The sequence below is a fragment of the Sinohyriopsis cumingii genome, chromosome 14 (genome assembly GCF_028554795.1).
Source record: "Sinohyriopsis cumingii isolate HCF-2022 chromosome 14, ASM2855479v2, whole genome shotgun sequence".
Classification (NCBI taxonomy): Eukaryota; Metazoa; Mollusca; class Bivalvia; order Unionida; family Unionidae; genus Sinohyriopsis; species Sinohyriopsis cumingii.
The window spans coordinates 6,034,689-6,056,348 of NC_142974.1; the positions used below are offsets into that span (position 1 = coordinate 6,034,689).

Consider the following 21,660-nt stretch of genomic DNA (forward strand, 5'->3'; position numbering starts at 1 on the left):
TTTGTGTTTGATATTTCTATGAGGTAACCAGTATATGGCATTATAACAAATTTCTCGAGAAAGTAAAGGTGTAAAACGTTCTGGTTATTGAATGTGAAATCTATGATTTCAGAGACAACGTGCGCCAATCTAGCTGAAATCCCTTCTGACAAACATTTTAATCGAAAGTAAACACACCATAAGATTGCATATCTAAGAATGTAAACCGCATGCAATGAAAGTTATACTATGACAAGCAAGATGACAACTAATTGTATGTCTGTATTGCATGTTATATATATATATATATATATATATATATATATATATATATATATATATATATATATACACACACACACACACGCTGCAAATCTTTAATGTAGTCTGTTCAAAATACATATATGTTATGCTTTGCAATTGTGAGAAAAGATATATGCCATAAACAACAAAAACGCGAAAATGAACGTGTACCTCCGGTGAGCGGTGGTTTTTAACAGAGCTTTTGACTCATTTGTTAGCTATGACATGTCCATAAAATGGAAACATAGTGCCGTATATAAAGAGACTTCGAGGTACGGGCGGACTTAACTATTATAAATCGACCAATTTTAGACGGAGAAGAAGATGAAAATCTATTTTCTCTTCGCCGAGCAAGCATACGAAATATATTGAATCAATATCACTGAACATTTATTTGAACATTTATAAAATGTGGATAGAAAATAAGAAAAAGTTTTAGAAGGATGGGTGACAGGATTGCAACAAATAATTTTCGTAATGATTTTACCGAGAGGTAACAAGATGGCAACTATCCGCCATTGTTTTTATATTTAGGCATGATAAGGTAAAAACATAAGACAGCATATAACGTCTGATTACTGTCAATTTGATCTACATTATGGGACATCACATTAGGCACTGCATTGAAAATATTAGGTATACTATCTGTTGATTTCTACTGAAGATGGCAAATCTAAATGCGTCAATGATGTTGACATTGATAATGATGACGGCATTCATACTGATCACGACATATCTTGCGCCTTTCTTGATTTGTCTGAGAATGAGAAATATTCAAAGAAGATGTTTTCATTTTTCAAATACCATGTACAAGATAGCAAATAAAACATTTGACAAGGTAGAATACCTTACCTTAGAGGACTGATATATAATAACACAACAAAAATGTTAAAACTAAGACGATATCCCACAACAAAAGAAATGATTCTTTCCCGATTAGAGAGGTAAGTCAAATCCCTCTTTCCCAAACACAATCTATTGATTTAGAGCGTGAGACGCAACCAGGCACATAAAATGGATTTTTCAATCATTCTGCTTCACAGTGACTGGTGTGGATTCTTGTTAAAAATCTTTGTAATTTCAAATAATTAATATCAACCAGTGTTTTCTTTGGTCTTCAGAACTAATAGATAACGTATAATGTATATTTCTTAATTGATCGTAAATGTTGACTCTTTTTCGAGAAGCTCAAAACATCACGAATTTTATAACAGCTGATAGAAGGCGCTATCCAAGAAAAATGAATTTACTGATTTTTCTAATTAAAATATCCATTTTAGATCTCAGTTAAAATTATGTCCAATTCTGTGACAGTCCTGATTTGTGTGAGACTGTGTACTCTCATAGCTGAAACGGATGGACTAAAGTGCTAGTATCGGGTTGTTATGACAAGGGGGACATGAGGGGCAAATATGGCGATTCAGGCGACATCTGCCTTCTTCTTCCAGGTAAGCTGGAATGCAAATGCAGTTCTTCTTCATATGCCTTTTACCGGACCCCTAAACGTCATGGACGCAAAGGGTCCAAAGACTAGGAGAACAAAAGTGATAACGTCGTAACTATATGCAATGTCGACGTTTATTTCCCTTCCGGAAATGAAGACAGTCGTCAAAATGAATAGAAAACATTAGATGATGCTCTCTTTTTGGTTATATCTGTTTGCTTTCTTTTGCAATTCAAAATTAGAATTTTTATGGCACGAAGTTTGGACAAATTTAACAAAGAAATAGATTATTACAAGATGGCGGAAAGGTTGTTTTGTTCAACGAAAAGTATGACAGGACATAGTTTAGTTTTGAAACCTAAATAAACGTTGTGCAATCAAATTTCATTTTGATTATGACTTGCATTTAATGCATCATCATTTCCCTTTTTACATTCTTGTTTCTAGGTACTAGAAATAAACACTAATCAAAAGTATTGATACTGGTTCAAAAGAATTTCACTTAGGAAGTATTTAAAGCAGACTTGTATCGAATAATTTAAACAACTTGAAAGCTGTGGCAACCATGTCAGTTTTTTTTTCTCAATTAATTTATTTGTTTAAATGACTTTTATTGACGCGATAGAGTGGGAAATGACCATTGTATAACGTCTACTTCGACATATTTACATGAATTGGATATTGCAAGATAAGAAATATCATGCTCATGAAAATGCAATTTGTGTCAGACAACTATACAGTCCTATCAGAGTCATATACACTCACAACATAAAGTATACACACATACTTCGCACATGCACACAATACAAAACAGAACCAGGTACGTAAAATAAAATATACATTCGTTACAGATACGGGATCACACGCGGCAAGAGATAAGATGAATGTTGAAAATTAGAAAATTCTGCGTACAGGGGAGGTAACATTGTATATTTCACTACATATTACCGTCTCCCGGTCGGAACGTTAAAACATAATGGATAATGGTTGAATTATTGACTATGGAAGGAATTAGATTCCACGTGTTGACCTAAAGCGTACATAACACCACAAACACAAGTAAATGCCACGAAATGACCTTTGCTGGCGTTCACTACATTTACCGGCTCTATTTCCACTAGTAAAACCCAATCTGAAATCACTGTTGCCAATGAAAGGAATAAATTGTGATATTTGTCATCGTTGTGTCATTTAGTGCTAATACTGCACCTGAACACATATTGTTTTTAATATTAACATTGCAAGGCTGATTTATATCTATGTGTCCGTATAGATGCTCTTCTATGAATATATTGCGGTCGATCATACATATTGTCTGTCCGTCTTTGTGTGTGGTCTCTAATGGTCTTGCGTTCGCTTAAAGACATCGACCGTTAAATGTACTTTGTGAAGTTTTGTATATCTGTGGAATTATCTTCGTACGGGAATGGCGTATCGTGTATCGTATCGTTGTCAAAATGTCATGATTATTGGTGTGTCTATGAATCGTTACAGTCCCGTTGTTTTCTGTAACATAGATATGACTTTAGTGTGATGTATTAAACGAAACTGGTTATGTATTATTAGAGTCCGCATGTCGATCTGTCACATTGTTTTGTTTGTTCAATAACTTCTTAAACTTTCACACATATTCATGAAACTGTGCACATTTTTCTTTCGTGTCTTGTATAGTTTATGTGATGTGCATTTGAAGACAAAAGGTTGCTCGGGATCTCGAGATAGCTGTTAGGCAACCTACCTCGCTGGTTCATTCCTTTCCTCCGTTTTCCTCATCTGTTTCTCTTGAAAAGGTCATGTTCAGTCACGTACCTCTTTTAATCAAATCGAAGATCACAAAATCATTAATCTAAACGCCTTGTCACGTTTGTCTGCCATTTTGTCTTTCTGTCATTGATATATAAAAATGCTCTAAGTTTTCACAAACATACACACACTATTATTTGAATATTTATTTTATTTATATATTTGTGTACCAATATGTAAAACTAGTACACATGGACATGCAATCTCTCTCTCTCTCTCTCTCTCTCTCTCTCTCTCTCTCTCTCTCACACACACACAAACACACTAAATATATATTACGTTTATTTAGTTTAATTATGGGAAAATAATATCGGTCTATGCTACTACATGCGAGATTATGTTTGACATTAAAATGTCAAATATGTTCATGTTAATTATGCAAATAAAACGATAATGACAATTAGGCACGGCAAATTATGTTTACTTTTTCTACTTGTGCACACGAAAATCCCCCTAAATGGATTCCCATTATTGTTTTCCTTAGCTTTATTTCACATACATCTGAAAATATTCACAAAGGTATATCTCTTTGCCTTTAAATGCACATACAATACACTAAACTCTTCCGTATTTATAAATGTAAAACTGGTTAAATATGCAAACCATAAGTACGGTTTAGAACGTTTAGGCAGTGCTAGGCTCAGTAATAACGTTGCTTCTTCACCCCCCCCCCCCTTCTCTCATGCGTGAGGGAAATTTAGAATTCGGTATATTACATATTAATTTAACATTTAGCTGAATATTAAATGTTGCTTCTTTCTTTCTTGCAGTACAATAATACCTTATTAACCTCAGTTGATTTAAAGTGGTAACTGAACATTCATTATTAATTGTAAATCTCTTTTCTCTCTCTCCCCTCCTATCCCTCTCGTATACAATAAATTAAATAAGTACCAAATGTACTTATGAAATAATTGATAATAATTTAATGAAACAAATTTAGTTGCCTCTTTTTTATCAGTTTTTAATATATATATATATATATATATATATATATATATATATATATATATATATATATATATGTGTGTGTGTGTTGCAATTCATATTTTTATACTTACATGGATGAGATGTTGCATATGGTTGACACGTGCATAGATATTACTTATTGAAAAATTATTTAAAATTTGAAGGAGGATGAATCCTAGTTGACAAGTTACTAGTTGGAAGCTTGTAAATAGATCTGTTACACATTTGATTGGCCGTGTATTTTACAAATCTTTCAACCACAAATAGGTGACCTGGTTCCATAAGATTGATTTGTTTCTGTTGCTTTGGAACCTTTCCACTCTGCGAATAGGATGGGAGTGTTATAATATTTTCGTTTAGAGAAAATTAATCCTGACTGGCAAAGCTAACTGTGATGGTGCGTTTTCAAGAGGAAATTCAAAGATTTAAGTAATTCCCCTTGCGAAATTCGGCAGCCCAGTTCTATCTGCGAGACGGTAAGTCTGAGGCACTTCTTGGAAATTAACAAGACATTTGTCTCGTTAAATAAGTCGTCCAAGATATGCAGTCTGGAAGAATTTGAGAGACCGGGAACCAGGGCCCAGCTATGAGGAAAGAATTGCAAATAGATGTTAAACACAAGGTAAATGTGATCTCATTAAAGAGCGCACTTAAAAAGCATGTATTTTGTCTGCAAGAACAGACTTAAAGACTTAATAATGTTTCCGCCTTTGATTATTGTCAGTATGGTTTTTTTTTTGTTGTAATTTGATGGTGTTTCTTTTTGTAATATTGTCATTATATATGTTTTATGTGTTATATAATTTTGGCGCTGTACTAAATGATTATTATTATTATTATTATTATTATCATTATTATTATTATATCCTAGTTTTCCTCCCGATGTGTTTATTGCGGTATATACGGTATTTGTTGAGATTTTTCAGTTACTGGATCGGCACTAAAATATTACAGGACCTTTCTCCGTTTCCTGGTGCCGTCTTTGCAAGGATGATCATAATGGTTGTTGACACGTCTAGGAATATACGAAACTTGCTAGTATACCCAGGATCATCAAGGATTTATTTGTAAATAAGGCGATATGATCAGCTACATTGTAAAACTATCAGCTATGGAATTTGATTCTAAGAGGAACTGAACCATTTTCCAGTCTGTATTGTTTAACTTCCTCTTCTGCTCTGGCCCTTGTAGTTTGGTGGCATATCTTCTTATGTATATTTGTGTAGTGATGACTAACATATTGATCGATAGATTGTAGTCATCTTCCAAACAGGTCCAGGTCAGGAGATTGATCGCATGCAATCAGATCTAAGAACGAGTATGGTTATGTAGATGTACGAAGTATAATTCAAAAACTATATTTATGGTAGCTGTTAAAGTTGTGACGTGAAAAAAAGGTGTTGGAAGCTGTTCAATAATAACTAGTTGGACGTTTAACAGATTTACATGTTGAGATTATATATTAATAACCTTGAATCAGTCGTTAGTGTGACGGAAAGAGCTGTTTATTGAGAGCGGTGTAACAATATATAATGAGTTACAGCAATAAGTATCATAAAACACAACTCTTGATATGACGGTAGAAAATAAAGGCTTGGCAAGAGGTACTACTTAACAACTTTTGATCCTTATATTTCAACTCATAACCCCAGAGCTGGTGGCAAATACAATCTGTCAATTACTCTAGTTCATGGTTTTAATCATAAACAGATCTGTGTGGTATTCGTGGCATACTTCCAGGTGAGACGGCAGTAGAGCTTGATACTTTATGTGGTGGCTTGAGCTTAAGTGCATACGGCCAGACTTTATATTTTCGTCTTTAGCTGTTGTTCTTTTCAAAACAGATTAAATATGGTTTGGTACTGGTCGGATATACAAGTGTATAATAAGCTTTACTTGTTTCATGGAGTTTATGAAAAGAAAACTCCAAACGAAACGAAAAACCCCACAAAAAATAAAAACCACTCAAAGAAACATATAATCGGTACTAATTATAAATAAGTGTTCGATTTATGCCTGTGGTATTTCGAAATATTTTAAATATGAGTGGTCCACAAGTGTTCCCGTATAGATGATAAGCTAATGGTGGTCTTCAACAACTCTTAACACATTCTCAAAAAAGAGATTACAAATTGGAAAATGACACAGACGGCAATGATTTATACGTAAGTCCAGATAGTTTTGGTGGAGGGAATATGTGTGTTTTAATACGACAATAACGTTTGCATTGAACAATACAAGCGTGACAGTTTGGCTACAAACGGGATCATAAAAGTTTAAATTGAGTTGCTTTGGATCCAAATAACTACCTACTAACATTCTAGATTTCCCTTACCGCTCTGTTAGCCTCAGTGGTTAGAGCGTCCGCCTAGGATGCGAGAGGTCTCAGGTTCGAACCCTGGCCGAGTCATACCTAATACTTATACAAATTGGTATATGCAGCTGCCTCGCTTGGCGCTCAGCATTAACAGGTTAGTGTTAGGACTATTGGGATGGTGTCTGGATAATAAAATTGGATGAGACATCACGCTACATGTCTGCGGCATGATGCCCCAGTGCTGGACATCCCTGTAAACTGCCACACTGCTGACATCGTAGCAATATGACTGAAAGATTGTAAAGTTACGTTATAAATTCAAATCACACACACACACATAGACACACACGCACGCGCGCGATTTCCATTAGGGAACGGTAACAAAACAGTTTTATACAATGCTGTTCCTAGAGGAAGACCTGTGGAATCACCACTTTAAACTGTTGCCATACCCGCGTCAAATCCAAACTGTAAAAGGAAATCAAAACAAGACAAACATCTGTTACTGAACACAGCCTATCAGATCTGATATCTAAACCAAGCTCTAATCTAAGCCAATTAACATCAAATATCACGAAGAATGCATGAAATGTGTTGTTAGGTCACGAGCTTTGGAAGTGTTGTTCAGTACAGAGTGTATGTTGCTACCATTCAAGAGGGAAACTACTTCGCAGATTTCTCCGGTAATTTCTGCTTCTGACTGCCATTTGGTATGTATCTTGTCTGTGAATAGCGTGTGAACGTTTTTGCATCTCTACAATGCGAATCTTTGTGATAATTGCAGACAACCATTTTTAATGTCAAGCATTTCTTGATGTTTCGAGAAATAGTTACGAAGAATTTAGAATTGAATCATTATGCTAGCATGCCTGTAGAAGACTATGTCCTAGTATTTTATGTTACCCAATTTGTGGCAATCATAGCTGATCTCTTTGCCTTTATATTTGTCATATTTGTCGAGCATTATGGCTTGTATTTATTTATCTTTCCGTTTCGTGAAAACTAGCATTAATATTACTTTGAATACATCATCGCCGTTTACATTCAGTTTGTCATAGAATTTATTATTGCCAGTTCCATTAGACAAAAATTAAATAAAAATGTGTCAGGCCCCTTTCATCGAACGTATAATTGTTGATTCTAATAAAATTGCGGTATATAGAGGTAAGTATCCCGGTACATTCAGAATTGCCGCGGTATTCCATGGTAAGTATCGTGGTACGTTCAATCGCGGTATGTTCAGATATATCGTGTTCTCGGTAACCAGCTCGAGTCTATTGCCACGTAAGATACGTTTAAACGGAACTTGTAATACATATATCTCATTAGCATTTGATGAGAAAAGTTAAACACAAAGTTAACAGAAAACAGGTGACCATAGATATTTTATGTTTTCTATTACATAGTTTCTTCAATTAGTTGTTATCATAATTTGCACACATTTTCTCTAGTTTGTATGAAATATCTAAAAAGACGACGGATAAAAACGTAAATGGTATATGTCACTGGATGCATCATTCAAACAGCTGGTCTGGTTGTCGACGGTTTGAGGAACTTCGAAACCGCAATTTTAGGAAACGTTCAGTTGCCTGTGAGTGAATGATGATGCGATTTTTGGGTGTGCCTGAGAAAACGGTCTGAAAAGCGAAATGTATCGGTTAAAGTAATTATGATTATAGTGATTACTCCACTTGCCCGTCCCTGTTGTCGTCTTTAGGGCAAGGATCGTTTCAAAGCCAACACACTTTGGATGTTACTCGAATTACGGAGTATTGAAAATCTCCACATATTTTAAGGTCGCGATGTAAAACGTGGACACTTGGTTGGTGACAAAATTACGTTTTTTAAACAGGTGTTTGTTACAATTGGACTTCATAATCGTAAGGAATGTTGGGTCATAAAATCCACCTTATAAGTATAGGCTAAGTGTTGAGTTGCTGAAACCTTTCGGATTAAGTTGTTTAGGTAGATATTGGTTGAATATCTTTAAAAGATGAACCGCGAAAATAGTCAAGGTCACTGCCACAAGGTATCAGCTAAATGTTTGAAAAACAGAGCTAATATCAATCATAGGATTCCCGCTGCTTTGGAATCCATGTTTTATTCAAAACTGAGATTGATACATACAAATCATGTACGATTAATGCTAGCCGATGGCGAAGCGTGTTTGAGGGCAGAGTTTTCAATACCAGACCTCATTTAAGAACCCAAGTTCATAGTCATATTTAGCTTCTTGTCCTTCGCTACTGTTCTAACCCCAATTATCATTTTTGAATGCATATCGTATGGCTACGTGAAAAGAGGTAAATAATAATTTGAAAACTCCTCCTATAACAGGACGCTTGTGAACAGTTGATTTAAATGATAGATGCCACACATAATTTGATCGACCGCTCTTTTCTTGATTTACCAGAAATATTGCCAGGTGTTAAAAACTAATTCCAACACAGAAAACCCATCTTGGGACTTAGGAAAATGTGCTTTTACCCGTAGGGGTCTGAGCAATAATAATTACTAAATGGCAATTGTTGCAAACTCAGGTTTTTTGAAATTTATGTCGTTCTAGAGGAGCGGTCTTGAAAGGGAGGGGGTATATTCTGGTTATTTTTGATAGAATTATACAGTAAAGAGGCATTCTATAAGATGGATAGTAGAAAATATATTTATTTCAGATCAGTCAAGATGAGATTAGCATCCATGGCTGTTATTCTCCTCTGTATCCTGATATCTCGAACGGACGGGCGGCAGTGCTGGTACAGGTTTGGACGTTGTTATGACAAGGGGGACTTAAGGGGGAAATGTGGTGATTGGGGCGGCACGTGCTTTCGAGTTACAGGCATGCTGGAATGCAAGTGCAGCTCTCCTCAGAATGCTTTAGGTCTCGACGAGTTTCGAGGTACTTAAAGAAGAATGGACAGGGTGTACCAAGGCGTACCAGGGTGTACCGGGATTGGAAAGACAAGAGTGATGAGGACTTGATAACACGGTTATACATAATCAATGTTTGTATTACTTCCTGAAACGACTTCTTGCTTGACTAAAATGTGTACCATGCAATAGGCCCGGACTAGGTTCCAAACTCATAAAGCACATACGGTGTACGACGACTAGAACAATAAGAGTTTTGATGTATCCAGATGCTTCTACGTAAACAATCTTCTTGTGTGTATTCCGTGAATAATATAAGGGGAAACAAATTATGTATTATACCGATTTCTTTTTTAATATCGATTTGCAGCTTGTTGCTAGGAAAAATTTGAACATTTCCGAGATACAGTTTGAGATTTGATACAAAATTTTTTTTATATATATGAACACCGACTTTATGTAGCTTTGTAATATGCACGCAAGTAAGTTTGTAAACTTATAACTGATGCATTAATGGCTATGCACTCATTTTTTTCTTTTTTCTTGAACTTTCTATGTTGTCTTAATAAAAGATGTACCAGTGTATAAGTAAGTCCATACCTCTGTTGTAACACTAATATTTTGCAATTTTGCCCATATCACATTATGCGAACTTAATTACTCTGCATGACTGTTACAGAAAGCTTGGCAAAAATGTGTAATTTGTTAGGTGTAAAATATAGGTGTAATTACATGTTAAGATTATACCAAAATGTATGTGAATATTTCTAAATGATCTGCCAAGTTCATTTATATTTGCTTTTTCTACAATTTCTTTATCTGGTGACTTATTTCTCAATTATTAAAGGTTGTTCCCCTTCCATTTAATTGAGAATGAAAATTTGATTGTTATCGCAATGATTGCAGATGTAAATATAATTACATACAAGATAACGTACTTTACTTTGCTGAGTAAAAATTATAAACTGCATTTTTAACGACAAGTAAATAGATGGATACAAAGCCATAATTTGAATATTAAATGATCCAGTAAACAGATGGACACAACGCCAATATTATAATATTGAATGACTCAGTAAACTGATATATACAAAGCATTATTTGAATATTAAATGGTCCATTAAACAGATGGATACAAATTTATAATTTGAAAATTAAATGGCCCAGTAAACAGGTGGATTTAACCTCAAAATTTGAAGATGACATGGCCCAGTTAAGAGATGGATGGAAATTAATAATTTGAATATTAAATGTCCCAGTAAAGAGATGGATATAAACTCAGAATTTGAATGGCCCATTAAACAGATAGAAACAAAGGGGATAATATTTGTCTTCGCAAATTATGAACATGTCGAGAATATTCTTTATACAGATATCAGGATGATTCTCTACACAAACTCTTGCATCTTCTCTGGAACAAAGTTCTAAATTGCAAACATGATTGCATGCTTAGACAAGATGAAATCGATTGATCGTGGATCTGTAATCTAGGATATTCTTACACGTACAACGTACTAACTACATGTCCACGAGAACAGTAATGCGTCACAGTCTTACATCAAATACTTCCCTGACAAAACCACGTGAACAACTCACGTACGGAAGCAGCTGTGCATTCATCAGACTACAAAGGGAATTAATTACACGATTAGAAGGTACGGAAAACAGAATAGTTTCGCTCTTATCATACATATTAACTTAAAGTTATTACGTGACGTTTCAGCTATTAGCGTTCACTAATTAAACATGTTAATGTATTTGCGAACTGTGTGTTTAGGACTAGTGCTGTTCTTGAAATTGTTCCGAGTACAACTTACATGTTTCAGAACTAAAAAGTGCTGGACGAAAATTATACATATGCCGACAAGCATAAATTCTCTCCTATGTTACAATATTTTTAGAAAAAAAATATGGATGATGCAGGCAAAAGCACATGGGTCAGTAAAGTCGCAAATCTTTCATTTTCTAATTGTTTTGGGTATGCATTGCTTTGCCAAAAATGGATGAATGAAATAGTGCTCTAGCTATATTCAGACAACATCCATTAGTTTGCTGGTTACAGACCTTGGCAGTAGAATTGGCTTCTCTGAAAAACATGTTTATTATAGTGAATGCAAGTTGTTATTGGGTATTGAGAAATTTGTAACATTAGATGTACCTTTCAGTTTCAGTAAAGCATTTGCATCTTTTCGATGTTCTAAACATGATATAAAGATTGAACGAAGAAGACACGCTAAAATTGAAAGAGATGAAATAGTTTGTAAATAATGTTTTAAAGGAACATTAAGTACGTTGAAAATGAGTATCATTTCTTATGCCAATTTAAGACTGAATTATTCCGACGGGATGTACCGTATCAGCACTTCAATAGATAAACGTTTAAAGTTAATGTCCAATCAGACAATAAGCCTAATTACGATGAAATAAGCTGTTAAAAGTATCATGATCGGCACTTAAACAAATGTATTGGACTACACTGTTCATGGCGCTCTGTGTAATATACTCTGTTTTATAATGGTTTTGTATTATGGGCCTGAGGTCTACAGCACTGAATAAACATTATGTTCTGTTCTGAAATTGATATGAGGTAGGTGGTGCATTATAGAATCTTAAAAGTGATGTACCAATAGTCGGCTAAAAAAGAACTAACCACTAACAGTAGTGGACAAGATGGGTTCAGGCTACTGGCAAATATGGAAAGAGTTTGCATTTACACCGTGAACATTATTGTGTCACAAATGAACTTTGGGCATGAACAATGTATATATGAATTTGCGGCTTGGAGCAAACCCACATTTTGCTATGAGCTTTAATCGACTTGTCAAGTAAGACGAATGATACTCGTATATTTGGATTAATTTATAGGCATCCAAAAATATGTAACTTTTAAATCTCAATAGCATCCGCTGCTGTTTCTGAAGTTTGTTATGGAAGGCAGATGAAAGCTGCATCAGTTCTGTTCTGTTTATACAAGCTGTGCCTTGAACACACAGAGCTCTTATTTAACCAAGTAGCATCAAATATCAGACGCAAAACGGGAAATACGTATTTAGGTCACAGAGTTTATATAGCTCATAGCTGTTCAGTACAAAGCCTATATTGCCGCCATTGAATAGGAAACCTACTTCGAATATCATCAGGTAATCTTTTCCTATCGTTCTCTCTCTATCCATGCTGTACATATTTTTTCTATTAACCTTTTTTTTTATCTTTATAATACAAGCCTTCTACGATACATGCGTTGAATCAGTTCATTTACTATGCACTGTACACTTACGAGGGCACACATGGAGGAAGCTATTTGTATATTAATTGACATATCAGGCATGCGTGTAGGAGAATTAGTAATTTTTGTTTCGCCTTAATTGTGACACTCATATCCGATCATTTTGCATTTGATAGTTTGCTATTGTAGCTATACGGTCTGTGTTTTGTTCTATCTGATTGAGTGAAATAATATTTATAAGCACCATTATCAATATTACTTCTCTGCAGTCGTCGTTGTCGTCTACAGCGTAGTCTCAGGCAGAGACACTAACAACTTCATCGTAACTACAAAGACTATCACCAATTATCACATTATAATCTTATTCTTATTCAGTCTAACGTTGCTGCTTTCAGTAATAGGAACATTATTAAAATTTTGAATGTATACCTAATGACAACAATTATTCAGTACTAATAATTTTACATCTTTCATTCTATAGGATTGTCGTTATTGCCGCACTCAAATATGTAATAGCCGCTCCAGTGGATTATGAATCCGCCATTGTCCCTTCTTCATCCAAATATTATCTTTTCCTCCATGTTTCCCTAAGATAAAATATAATGATCCTTATAATGTAGTGTTTAAGTATCATACATTGTTCCCTTGTTTATTTTAGTATCCCACGTTGTTCACTTGTTTATGTTAGCATCCCACGTTGTCCACTATTTTACAGTCCCACGCTGTTCCCTTATTTTATTTTAGTATCCCACTTTATTTGGGTGTTTTAGTGTTCTACGTTGTTCCACCTTTTTTAGTATATCCGGTTCTTCACTTGTTTATTTTAAAATACCAAGTTGTAACCTTGTTTATTTTAGTAAGTATCCCGCGTTACGTTCGTGTTTTAGTGTCCCACCGTGCTCCCTTGTTTATTTTCATTATAACTAATTTTCCATTTGTCATTTCATAAGATAGCTACAAAATTTTAAAATGTGAGATAAAATTAAAATTTGTATTCACGAGGCAGTATGTGTTTAAAATGTTGTATGTATGTATGTATGTATGCTTGTACACCTACAATTGTATCCACACATTTCACTGTTCATCTGTCCATCCATTATTCAAACCTTTTGTCCCTCCCTCCATCTGTTTACTTTCTGGATTCAGAACTGTGGTTAATTTTTCATGAGGCGATATGGTGTGATAATAGTGAAAAGAAGAACCGTGATGGAGGTAGTCTCGAAGTTATACCAGCAAAAACTGAAAAGATGAGAGGACATTCTTGCACTCATATTTATATCGCAATGTCGTAATTATTTAAAATATTTTTGTTTACACTTAACTTAAATAGTATGAAAAATGAGATATAGCGATAGTTATGTTGATGCTACTATCAAAATTTAACTAAGAAATTCAGAACTTCCGCCCTTACCGTACCCCTTCAATGGATAGGATCTTAAATGTCATCAGGTAGTGGATACACTATTTTTTTATCCTGTTGCGTATTTAGTCGAACGTTTTACGAACTTTACGAACTTCAGGTTTAGAAAAGTATTAATTTTCCACGGATAAATAATCATAAAGTTGTTTGGTATTACCCGAGAAAATTTTCGAAAATGCGAGATATAGCAATTTAAGTGTCTCTCATACCTTACTATTGTCTGTCGTTGTCTCTCAAACATTTCGATTCTCTGTCATATTCGGTAAATGTCAGTAAGTTTTCAACAGATTTTGCATACTACCTTTAAAGAGGAACTGACATATCTCTACTAATTTCAAGGACACAAGTGTGAGAGACAGCTGGGGCATCTTGTGAAATTTAGGAGTAACCTAACCAGGTTTCTGGTATCACGGTACCAATTGTTTTTCCATATACCTCAATGCTAATGCTTTGTGAAATAAGTATACTTTCCATCCTACCTCAGCATGCATGTCACACACTGTCATAGAGAACAATGCTAGATTGTCAATTTGACAAGGACAAAGCCAGGTACTCCATTGCATTGAAGAGAGATAACTCTGCTGAAACTAGACAGGGGTAAGAGTTATCTAGTCACAACAGACTCAGTTCCAGCCATGTGTACCACATTTTAAAAAAAATCATAAAAAATACAAAATATGATCTAGATAGGAATTAACATAATCTCACATGTTGTCAAGAGGCTGAACTTTTTTTTTTTAAGCCTAACGGAAAGTACAACTCTTACATAACGCACAAATCACAGCTAGTGTTGTTCTTTTTTTCTGAATGCAATGTTTCCTGCACATTAAGCTCCATCCACCTGGACTTGCGCAATTGGTACAGATATACCTTCTAAGGTGTACATAGCGGCTGGCACATATGTGTAAAATCGTAATGAATTGCGGGTCAAAGGTCCACCGTCGAGTTCATGATCATAAATGTTGGAACCTCACTGCTCAGGTCATTTCAAGTGACTTAAAGTAGATGAAACTGAACATATTTCGCAGATAGATCGTGGAAAGTTGTATGGTTTAAGTAACTATATATATATATATATATATATATATATATATATATATATATATATATATATATATATATATATATATATATATATATATACACTTACGAGGCCATAGCGACCACGTGCCCCCTGTCCTAGAATGTGTCATCTATTCAAACAGGCAAAGCGTGATGAATACAGATTTGTTAGTAAATATCAGTATCATGATTTGGATTTGTTGGTTTGACCCCTTTTCTCGGCACACTCTAGTCCGTACATTGCAACCAGTATATCTATTGAAGGATAAACCCAGAACAGCCCCGGGAAGAACTAATATCCCACGGGAAAGTGCCAGCAAGCTTTCTCACATACCCACATTGTCCGAACCAAGACGTCTAGAAAAAAGATCAGGTGTCAGCGATATGTAAAGGTGATCAAATATAAATGCTGCATTCCTGCGTTAAATAAACATTTAGAGTCATTTATTAAACATTTAGAGTCATTTATTAAACATTCAGAGTCATTTACTAAACATTTGGAATCATTATTAAACATTTAGAGTCATTTATTAAACATTTAGAGTCATTTATTAAACATTTAGAATCATTATTATTGTCTCAAGAATGTATGCCATCACTAGATGAAACAAATAAAAAGCAGGCTTTGCAATTTTAGTCCGTAGTAAATAAGGTTTGATGATTCAATCATGACGATTAAACACCGCCAACATTTTAATACATTTAGGAGAAGGTTGATACTGGTATTTGTATTGGCATTATGTTTTCAAAATGTTGTTCACATGCATGAATGTATATACACGTACATATTCATGTATGCCTGTATTTTTGTATGCTTGCGTCCATGCATTTATTTATCTACGTATGTGCAAATATATATCTGTATCTATTAATATAAGTATGTAACTTCATCAATTATACCGTCCATCAGTCCGTCCGTCCACTGATCTCTTCATTTATCGATCGGATTTTGAATATTCAAAGGCATTCTGGTGTGAGACTGATTGAGAAAGTAACCATGGCTGCTGTACGGGAAAAATAAAAGAACAGAACTGAACAAACGAGAGGACAATCTTGCAATAATAACCATGTATATTTACGTACAATGTAGAAACTATTAAGAATACTTTCATTTCCATAAAATGATCCTAAAGTAGGAATCGGCAATAAAGAATAGCTTATCTATTTATCTATCTGTCTACCTACCTACTACCTACCTACCTACCTACCTACCTACCTACCTATCTATCTATCTATCTATCTATCTATCTATCTATCCATACATACATACATTGTTACGTGTTTAGGGTTTTTCATTAAAAAGAAGACAAAAAGACTTGTAAAAGTTAACAAATAATTTATTTCCCTAGAAAAACAAGGTAAAATGAGAAAAAGAATTTACGGTTTTACGAATCAAATCAAAAAATAATCCATAAATAATCCAAGAATTAAAATATTTAAGTCCTAGTTTAAAAAGTCCTAATGAAACAGAGTTTCGATGGACTTTATGTTAATTCTGTGAATGTTTAGTCAATATTTTCCGCATCGATTAATACCAAAATATGATCATTTAACCCTTATAATTCCAATTTACTTTCTGTCATCGTATCGGCATATTTTATTAAAAAAGCGTTCACTCGTAGTAGCTCGAAACTTTGCTTCATTAGCCTATTCACTGCGACAGAATAGATAGCCCAATCTTCGTTAACCTACAATGGTCGACTTTTATGAAGTAATACAGAGCAGAGTGTCAGAGCGGGTTATGACAGTTGTCTAAGAGCTTGTGATAATAAGTTTTATTAATTTAAAAATGGTTGATACCGTTTAAACCAGGCTATTCCTTTTTTTAACATTACGCTTGTGAATGACACGTGCTGTTATGGGAATCGTTGTTCTTCCGTGTTCTTGCGTCCTGTGCATTTTGATCTTTCAAACGCAAAATCGTGTTCATTTTTAGTGAAATCCCTTGATAGCCATATGACCATAACCTTTAATAACATCTGCTGGAACATATTTTGGAAATGAAATGCAAAACTTCTGAAGATTGGCTTCTAAAGTCTGCCATATACGTTCTTCTGCAAAACTGGTGATTGTTGGAGTGCAGGAAGGTCTGTGCAGTTACATGGTTTTAACATCTAATTGACAATTTCAGTCTGGGGGTTAAAATTTCGATCATAAATCACAGGGGTGGCTGTTTTACGCTGTTATTGTTGTTATTATTATGATGTAAGGAGTTGATATAGAAAAAATGTCACATAAAATAACCAAAACACAGGGAACTAAAAGAAGTCCGCAGAATGTATTGATCAGTTTGAAGTGGCTGTTTACGTTCATTCAAACACAAGAAAACGCGCTCAATTAAAACGATATGTATATATTGTTATGTCGACTAAGTCCCCCTTCTGTAGTCCTTTCATACATCTAATGTTAATTTTTAGTAAATTTTAGTCCGTTGTTTTTTCGTAAGGGTTTTTCTTTTATTTGAATCATCTGATCGTCTAGATTGAAGTCACAACTGCACATCTCGCAGCCGGCACGGCTATGGCATCCGCTGAAGATTATAACTTAATATTCTAAGAGACGAAGGGTCTGAAGCTCAATTCCAAAGCACGCGATCTAGAATATGGGTTAGAAATGGGTGGTCCGGGCATTACAAAATAAGTCATTTGTTAGAATATTCAGTCTTTCTTCCTTTCGGTTCCCATTAATAATTTGTAAACAAGAAAATACGACGAGAATGAAATAATTTGGGTTACGTTTGACAAGATCTTGAGTTCTACTGGATGTGATTCATTGGCATCAGACACTGCACAGGGATTTACAGCAGAACAGGAAATAAATAGTTCTCTTAAGCATTTGGTGAGCAATATTAAAAATCAGGTGATCAAAATATGTTAGGTTTTCCTTTTTATATTTTCATGAATAACTCGTCATTTGATATTACATAAACGTTTTTCGGTTGGCATGAAATGGAATAGGTATGATGGATTAAGGAGTCAATACTCAAGGTCAAGGGATAAAGTATTTTAAGCCTGTTGATAATATTGTCGAGAGTTTAAGGAAAATTACCAAATTCAGTTTTAGGAAAGTATTAGTTTTTCATCGGAGAATGATCATAAAAAAGTGTTGTCTTACTCAACAAAATCTGTCGCAAAAAGCGAACTTCAGCTGATAAAGTGGATGTTGTTTATTTTGTTTATTTGTTCTTGAAATTATTTCAAGTCATCATTTGGGTAAAGATGATTTTAAAGTGAATACGATATCTGTATTTTTTAGTGTACAAACTGTGATCAGACTGTATATATAACTTTTATAAAGGTGAGTGGAAAGATTACTGGTTATTTCAAGGACAAGGAGCCAAATATGAAGACCAGTCTGGGTCAACTGATAAAGTTAAGGTAGTAGTCTAGCAAACTATTTCTTAGGTATGTCTTTATCAAAGCTCGCCGAGACGTGTAAAAGCATAAGCAAGGGCAGGTCAATGGTCCATTTTCAAGATTAAGGGCTGAATTGCTGGAAACATATCAGGTTTAATTATTTCAAGCGATTTGATTTATATGTAAATTGGTTATCATTTGAAGTTGGGTAGTGAAAAGGTTTAATGTCAATGTCAAAAGGTATTAGTAAAACTTCGGAGAAACATAACCAATACTACTGGAGATATAAGTATACCAAATGTCTTCTGTTTCGGAATCAACGTTTAACTCAAATGGTCAAATAGTTTTTGTTTTGACTTTATGGTCTTAAATTAAGTAAGAGAAAAGCAACAACAACAGCAAGTTTAATGAAATTTAGCAAATATTTTTCGCCTCAAATACAGCGTGAGAATTTCAGAATAACTTAAAGTACTGGAAGTAAATCCCAAATGATCCTAAAAGTTCTGCCACAAGCCCTAATGTTTAGTTTCCCAAATGAATTCCAGGTGTTCATTGTGGTGATGTACCTTTAGCTTTGAATGTTGATATGCCACCTTTCTTGGTGAATCATTATAAAATAATCCTGAATTTCTTTGAATGAATTCACAATATTCCAATATAATGTTTGAATCAAAACAGTCAATGGCCAATTTGTAATTCTAATGAATAATTTAAATAAATGATTCCTCTTAATTATGTATGGTAACAACAGTAAACGATCGAGGAATTATATTGAAAGGAGGAATGAATAATCTTGTTGATCTCAAAGTGAAGCTTAAAAGCGAATTAAAATTGGGTCTTTGAAATTTCGATCGTTTTGACCATTTGTTTTGTTTTTAACTCTGGTGGCACTTGGTTGGGAATTATAAACTATAGTTAGAAATTGTTTGCGACTGAGTGAACAAAGTGTATTAATTTCAGGTCCTGGTTAAGATGCATACAGCTTCCTTGATTGCCATTCTTCTCTGGATCCTCGTGGCAGAGACTGACGGATAGATGTGCAGATACCGGTCTGGCCATTGTCATGACATTGGGGACGTAAGGGGGAAATGTAGGGATTTCGGCGGCAGCTGTTTTCAAATTACAGGCATGTTGGCATGCAGATGCAACCTTCGTCTCAATCGTATAGGCGCAGAGCAGGTTCCAAATACTTAAAGCGACAACAGTGGCTGAGAATTAAAAAACAAGAGAAAAGAAACAATAAATAAGAATTACTTCTTTTCGATCACTATTTAGGTTTTATTGCAATGGAAACATTTGCCATTTTTATTTACAAATTGTAACAGAAAATAGAACATTATTAGATCAGTGACCGTATAGTTTATTGGCAGTAAAATTTTGTGCGTTTCAAATGCAAAGTAAACCGAGTTCAAATGGCATAACAGGCATGACTTTGTATTTATTGCAAAAAATATTGCCACAGAGATGATAAAGCTTCTAAGCCTTCTTATTTTCCTTCCTATCACAGATAATGCAAGAAAGATCGTTTCATCTTGGACTTCACAATTTAGTAAAGTCCTTGAATAGAATTTTGTTCCCTTTGTCCACTTTCTGTTTGGTGTGTGTATATGTTTTTGTATGTGTGCTTGTGCATTTTAACTAATGGTCAGATGGGACTTGCAGATGCCCTTCATTAAATTAACATATTTGGCGATAATGTTGACCTCTTTCACACGACTGGTCGAACCATAGTGTTTGCAAATCAAGTTCTACACTAAACATTTTACTTTTATAAATAAATAATTAAAGTTGATATGAGCCGTCTTATCTGTGTGCATCTGTGTGTATCGTCGGCTTGTGCACTTCATACAAGTCATATAAAATGCAATAAATGCTTTTACTGTTTGCTGAAAGGTAGTAATTTGCCTATATGATGTACCAAACGAGTTACAACTGTTGGTACCATTGCAATCGTACCGCATCATGTTTACAACGCTGCATGGTGTTGATATAATGGTATCACAAACACTAGTGTCATTGCAATGGAATTTATAATTGTTGTAACGGAATCCAAAAACAACGTTTTAACGATATTCAAGTATAGTCGCAAAGTGATGCACATGGAGGTGCAATGCAATATTTTATCGATTTAATATTTATCGCTGACGATACACATTTCTGTTACAGCAGTGACACTAATTTTAAAGATGAAAATATATCGCTGACGATTAAAATTACCGTTACAACGGTGACACTACCATTGCAACATGAAACAATTTTAGCCTTGAGACGATTTAAAAATTTGTTGGAATGGGAACAGTCGTATTACAACAATAAGGAAAATCGTTACAACAACCAGTTGCCGTCGCATAGGCAGGTAGACCATTGCAATCTTAACACGTGATGCATAGTAAATAAGTTTAAAAAAAATAAATTTGAAAGTTATTATCTACACCTTTCGATAAAAGAAAATTACAAGATTAATGATGAGTATTTACTTTCCAAATTCGATATATAGCAAATTAGAGTTCTGTCTGCCACTTACCTTATCATATGTATTAAGCTATTAATTATGACATCAAATGCCCCCCCCCCCCATTATTAGCATCTAGTGACGTGATCATTATTATTAAATTCATCACCATCACCATTTATAACTGCACTGACTGCATTCATACGACTATGTTCGATATAGACAAAATCATTCTCTTGGCTCTCCACTCACCTTTATCTCTAACACAGCTTTCCCTTCGGATAAACATTCAATAATAACACCACATGTTGGAATCAGTCCAGAAATAGATCATATGACAAGAAGTCGAGATGTCGAAAGGTGATCTGATTAAAAAGCTATGCCTCTAACTACCATAGACACGGAACGTCCAGTATGCTTCTAACTGCTTTAGACACGAACGTCAAGTATGCTTATAACCG

At 34.5% G+C, this 21,660-nt stretch overlaps 1 long non-coding RNA gene across 1 annotated transcript; it reads left to right on the forward strand.

The window, feature by feature from the left end:
- The first annotated feature begins 11,344 nt into the window (after window positions 1-11,344).
- Window positions 11,345-20,539, forward strand: LOC149783139 (uncharacterized). Its single transcript, XR_016413558.1, has 2 exons — window positions 11,345-12,823; window positions 19,708-20,539. It is a non-coding gene; the product is annotated as an uncharacterized LOC149783139 (long non-coding RNA).
- Window positions 20,540-21,660: the final 1,121 nt, after the last annotated feature.